General features: G+C 40.3%; 1 long non-coding RNA gene across 1 annotated transcript; it reads left to right on the top strand.

The window, feature by feature from the left end:
- Positions 1–1,767: 1,767 nt before the first annotated feature.
- LOC103369673 (uncharacterized) lies at positions 1,768–5,786 on the top strand. The gene is made up of 2 exons (XR_520847.1): positions 1,768–2,031; positions 2,074–5,786. It is a non-coding gene; the product is annotated as an uncharacterized LOC103369673 (long non-coding RNA).
- The last annotated feature ends 511 nt before the right edge of the window (positions 5,787–6,297 follow it).

Genomic DNA, 6,297 nt, shown 5'->3' on the forward strand with positions numbered 1-6,297 from the left:
TGTGGTTGTGTTTGTTTGCAGGAATATGCAAATTATTTGACAGAAAATGTGCAAGATTTTAAATGATGTAATGGATCAACTTGAAAGGGTCAAAGCAGTAATAATAATAATCCTCTTTAAGAGGCTGCATTCATGTAATGGACTCTAATGCAGAGTCTGTCTGAGGCCGTGGTTGGAGCAGCTGCTGTTGGGAGAAAGTCTTCCTTTGGAACTGCTTTACAGACATGAAAATATAACAAGAAATCAGTCTGCAGAGTGATTAATTTAATGACACTAGCTATTAATCAGACATAAACATGTAGGTGTTGTTGTCCTCGTCCACCCAGTGTGAGTCTGGCTGCTGCAGGACTGATGGATTCTTCATAAATCCCCTCAAAGCTCAGAGAGCGTCGACCAAACGCTCACTGACTCCCATTAAACCTGATCTGCAAAGAGTTGGGTGACAATCACAGAGTGTCTCTAAGCAGCCCCCAGATCTGTTTAAAACACAGTACAGACGTGAAAACACATCAGTACGTTCAGAACTAGATTGTGCTTCACACGCTGAACAGGTGATTGGCTGATTGATGCTGGACGAAGAAAGAAAGACTACAAACATGGCCGCCTCCATCAGCAGTGTATAATGTTGTAGTGTTTCTATCAGCAGCTTCAAGACAAATCAACAGACTGATGATCTTAACGAGGCCTTGACCCGTGTTCTAACAGGTTCTAATGTGTTCTAACGTTCCCCAGACCAACGTCTTTCCGTCCCAGACTGGTCAGTGGTTCTATACCTGTTTGGTTAAACTTGTAAATCAGGGTCTGTCCAGGTAACACTGGTTTCAGGAGCGATAGCAGCTGCTGCATGTTGTTGTTTGTTTTTAGAGGAACAAGACTCACAACAACTTGTTATTGTGTTTTAAGGTTTGCTATTTTAATTGCACAGCGTTTTTGTTCAACTTGTTGGCTTTATGAATAAAGTTGTGTGGTGGTTCCAGCTGTGTCTCCAGTAAAGCAGCAGCAGCATGATGTGCTGAGGACAGAAAAAGCTTACAGCACCTGGTATTCCCAGGCGGTCTCCCATCCAAGTACTAACCAGGCCCGACCCTGCTTAGCTTCCGAGATCAGACGAGATCGGGCGTATTCAGGCTGGTATGGCCGTAAGCAACAGCAAAGGGAACAAACACAGTATTTATGGAGGAAAACTGGAATCTGTCCTCTGGATTCTCCTTCACTTAACAATGACTTTGACACAGCACAAGAACATCATATGAACAGCTGATATTTCTCTATGTTTATAGCATGAATGTAGTCACAGTGAGCTCAACAAATATAAAGTATATATATTCAACTGATGAGTGTAACTCAGATATAAAGCTGACAAAGACTCATCTCCAGACACTGAAGCAGCAACAGACACAATGTGAGTTTGGTGACGTATAAAAAGCTGGTGTGAAGCATGTGCTGTTGCTTACGGCCATACCAGCCTGAATACGCCCGATCTCGTCTGATCTCGGAAGCTAAGCAGGGTCGGGCCTGGTTAGTACTTGGATGGGAGACCGCCTGGGAATACCAGGTGCTGTAAGCTTTTTCTGTCCTCAGCACAGGATGCTGCTGCTGCTTTACTGGAGACACAGCTGGAACCACCACACAACTTTATTCATAGAGAACACCCAACAACAGTGTTCTCTGTTTGTCGTGTGTGATGATGTTTGTTCTAAGCTCGGCTGTCACTTCAGCCACAGAACGCCATCGGATTCTGTTCAAAACAACAAAAGCGTCGACTTTAAAGAGTCAAATTAAAATATTTATTTCAGGACTTAAACTCTTCAAACAGCCGCATTCAAATATTTTTTTACAGTTTTCAGCAAAAACGAAACAAAAGTGGAAAAATGTCAAAAACTGTGAGTCTGTTTGTCTCCTTTAAAAACGGTGGAATGTCCTTTAACCAGCGTCGTCACATGACGACACGTCATCGGCTCCTCTTGGTTCGTCACGACCCGTCACATGACCCGTCACACATATCGGCACCACGTCACAATTCCTTGACACATGACCCGTCACCGCCATCACATGACCCGTCCTGTCAGTCACATGACCCGTCACCGCCACAGGAGAAATGCACTAAGAAGAAAAACATAAAACGTCTGTACAACATGAACCCAGGTTATCGTCTGAAACCTCGGTCCTGGTTCACCTGTCCACTCAGGACACGGGGCACGGGATTGGACAGCATGCCTGTCAATCACGGCACTGTCTTCAGGGCCGGAGGCGACCTGAGTTCAGCCTCACAGGCAGCTGAACCAGATTCACTCCTGATTCAGTTCTCAGGTGAGTCTTTGAACCCATGAAGTCTTCCACAGTCCTTGCAGTGAAGCATCTGATTGGCTGAGGCAGTTGAGGAGGCGGGGCTCAGCCTGGGAGTCAGAATTCAGGGTAGAAATGTTCTGAAGAAGGTGTGACGCTGCGTTCAGGTGACTCAGAAACAAAAGAAAGCCTCAGAGCTCCAGCGGGTCCCACAGCACCTGAACGCAGCGTCACTGAAACATGCAAATATAAAACATCATGACAGTTTAAATTAAAAACAAAGCTGCTGTCGTTTCCTCCTCCTGTCAGTGAACCACATCCATGTCCTCAGTGTAAACAGATGGAGAAGAAAACCATGAGGGGAAAGAAAACAGACCAGTAATAAACACGAGTCGCTCGTTGTTCTCACAAGTCGTCGTGTCACAGCGAAAAGAAAACCTGTGAAAAACTTCAATGTTTTCCATCTTGTATTTCTTGGATTTTCGTCATTTAATTAATTTGGTTTTCAAATGTTTTTCTATTAATTTGAATTTGCACTTTCACCTGCTTGATGTTTAGGATTATTTGTTTCCTAAACGTGATGCAGGAAGGAGGCTGAGTGGGGAAGTGCCATTTAAACAAAGTCCTGTTTGGTTGTGAAGACGTGGCTTAATGTGTAAACATCGGTGTGTTTGGAGGCTGCAGCAGCAACAGGAGGAGAACAAGACTTTGTTTTTGGGTGGATCGCGCCTTTTAAAAACAAGAGGAGTTGCCGTGGCGACTGATTATCTCCGTCGTCACGGCAACACACACAGCCTCATATACAGAATATATCTATATATGTATATATTTACAGAATATATTTGTACACAAACAGTCCGTCAGCAGGATTCAGGTCGCCTTTTCAACGTGAAAAATGTCCCAGCATGCAACAGTGGTCACCTGATCGTCATCCTCCAATCACATCAGGACCTTCGGCTGTATGACGTCTCATCATTGAGACTAACAGCGATGCTTTTAAGTATTTATCTCTCCAATGGATCTGCACATGTGCATGTAGTTTCCGTTTTTCTGCTTCTGAACGCTATAGAAGTCCTGATCACATACGGAGGATCGATTGATCAGGTGATCAATGAGCCTGAAATCAGCTGCCGGGTCACATGATTGACCTGAAACCATAAACAGCATCAGAGCAACAGGATTCCACAACAGCTGGAAAAAACAAACAAAACTGTACAGAGAAGAAAGACAACGTCCGTCTGTCCGAACAATCCTCCGACTCAGAGTTCAGGGTTTTGGTATGACGTCATCAGTCACGTGACGTGAAAGATGAAAACGCTGCGTCTTTTATTACAATAAATATTTCTGACAGTTTGGATCTGATGGAGACGTTGAAGCATCCAGCAACATGTTGCCTAACGTTAGCACTCAGAGCTAAGCTAGCTTAGACTAAAAATGTCTAACTTCATGACTATTTGTCACTCCAAATTCCAAAGCTACTGGGGTTATGACGCTAGCTGAAGTTAGCATTTTTTAAGCCAACTACTGTACACATATGTTAGCATGAGGCTACGTTAGTCTAAACTCAAAAATAAAAATGTCTGACTTAATGGCTAGCTTTATTATCTCAAATTCCAAACCGCCTGGGTTCATAAGATTTGTTAAATTATCATTTTCAAACTAACTACAGTACACTTAAGTTAGCATGAGGCTACATTAGCCTTAAGTTAAAACTGAGTAGATTAAAGTTTAACAGCCAGCTGTTTAAGTTTAATCTTAAAACCAACTAACTGGCTAATGTCTACAGTTAGTTTTACCCTCATAATTTTAGCCAATGTTAGCTTCCTCAAACCAACTGCTGTAGACCTGTATTCACTAACATTAGCATTTAGCATTTGTAGTGTAATCTACACCATCTTTATTGATGGTTTCTGGATTGTTTTCAAACCCAAAGCAAGCAGTTTAATATGTTTACAGCTAGTTGTATTAGCTTAATCTACAAACCAACTAACTTCACAATGTTAGCTAATGTTAGCAGTCAGTTATTTTAGAGCCATCACTAAACAACTACAGAGGTGTTGGCTATCGTTAGCATTGAGCTGCATTAGCAGTTAGCAGTGTTGACAAAGTCTCAGGATGTCAGTTAATATTTAAAGATAACTGTTTCAGTTTAATTGTTACTACAGTTAGCATTTAGCAGTGTTGGCTATACCCGATACCAACTTTCTTAACATGAACTATCGTCTGCAGTGAGCTACATTTGCTGGCTAATGACTAGCTGCATCAGCTTAAACTGTTTTCATAATTCTGATCGTAGCATTCAAGCTACTACATTTACCATTTTGAGCATTTAGCAGTGCTAATCATGAGCTTTGTTAGCTTAAACTCTGGACCAAGTACTATTGTAAAATTATGGCCCATTTAGAGTCACAACTATTGGCAATTAGCATTTTGTCTTTCTAATCTCTATAATAGTTTTTCTATTGACTTTAAATTTAAAAAAAAAGCAGTCTTATGTTAGCTAGCTTATAGCTAGCTGTTAGCTTGAAGTAAAAAACCAACCAGGGTAATATTCTTAGCATCATGCTAGCATCTTCTTTGAACCAACTACATCAATAGTGGCTGCACTTATTAATGAGCAATATTAGTGTCATTTAAATTAAATGTTACAAAAAAAAAAGCTTTTGTTAGCGATTAGCAGCATAACATGTCAACCATCTTTTTCAGCTAAATAAGGGCTAGCATTTTGCTACATTAGGTTAATTAGCAATGCAAATATGCCATGTTTAATTAAATATTCATTTGTTTAATACTTTGTTTTGCTTGTATTTAGGTTTTAGGAGAATATTTAAGTTTTGTTTTCACTGATAAGTTTGTTTTTAAAGAGTTTGCTATTGAATGTAAATGTTTGATTTTTATTATCTTATATATTTGTGTTCAGTTGATCAAAATCAAAGATAATGTCAGTAAGTCAGTTGGGGATTCACTTCTAAACAAACTAGAGCCATAAAGTTAACGTTAAAGCAACGTTAGTTCAGCGATGTGAGTATAAACCTTCATGCTGCTGTTCAGTGAGACCAGACGCAGCAATGAAAGAATTATCTGAGGCTCAGATTAGAGATTTAAAATAACAGTCAAATAAAAATATATTTACAAAACTATTTAGCTCTAGGTAGAATTAAAACATTGTTTTTTCTTCCCGTAAACCTTAAAATTCCTTGTAATGACTTGAGCCCCCTCTAAAAACAATAAATAAAAAAAAAACACCCTGTAGGAGAACGTGTAATATTTAATATCCTAAATCTGTGCAAAAACAGCCGCGTTTAAACTGGCTGCAGCTCAAACAGCTGATTCATGGTTTTAATCTTCGTTTCTCAGACGTAAAGATTTTCAGCTTTTCTTTGACAGCAAAGTAAATCCACATCTAAAGACGTCAGCTCCGTCTGCTAATTAAGATATTTAAATGTCTCGTTTGTCTGAGAAACAGTCAAAAACACAAGATGTCACTTTCAGAAGAAACTTAAAAAACTAGTAAATATTCACATCTGAGATTTTGCAACCAAAGAATTCTCTCACCGATGTCTGATCGATTATTACTAATTCTTGTTTTTAATGTGTGTTTGTGGCTTCATGGCTCGTCTCAGGAGCCCCTGAGCCACTTCACTGGAGATAAAGTCAACTTCTGTTCATGTCTCCATCAGATCCAGCTGCTGTTTTCATCTACAACCCTCCTGACTCTGACGTCGGCTGCAGATGATCTGGTATCAGCTGGGACTGAAACGTGGACGAGTGATGGTTTGAATGTGACGACAACAGATGCTGCAGCTTAAAGGCTCCCCGACTAACAGCCGGACCGGTCAGAGCCTGTGTGGAAGCCTGTTGCTGTCAGCAGATACAAAATAAACACTAAACAGATCAGAAAAGTTAGTCACAATTAAAAAAAATCTGCACGATGAACACAAATCTGATCAAAACACAGTTAAAACGTTTTTTTGTAAATATAAAACTTTATCTCAAATTTGTCACCGACTG

The sequence above is a fragment of the Stegastes partitus genome, unplaced genomic scaffold, assembly GCF_000690725.1.
Source record: "Stegastes partitus isolate 25-593 unplaced genomic scaffold, Stegastes_partitus-1.0.2 Scaffold1318, whole genome shotgun sequence".
In the NCBI taxonomy this organism is placed as follows: domain Eukaryota; kingdom Metazoa; phylum Chordata; class Actinopteri; family Pomacentridae; genus Stegastes; species Stegastes partitus.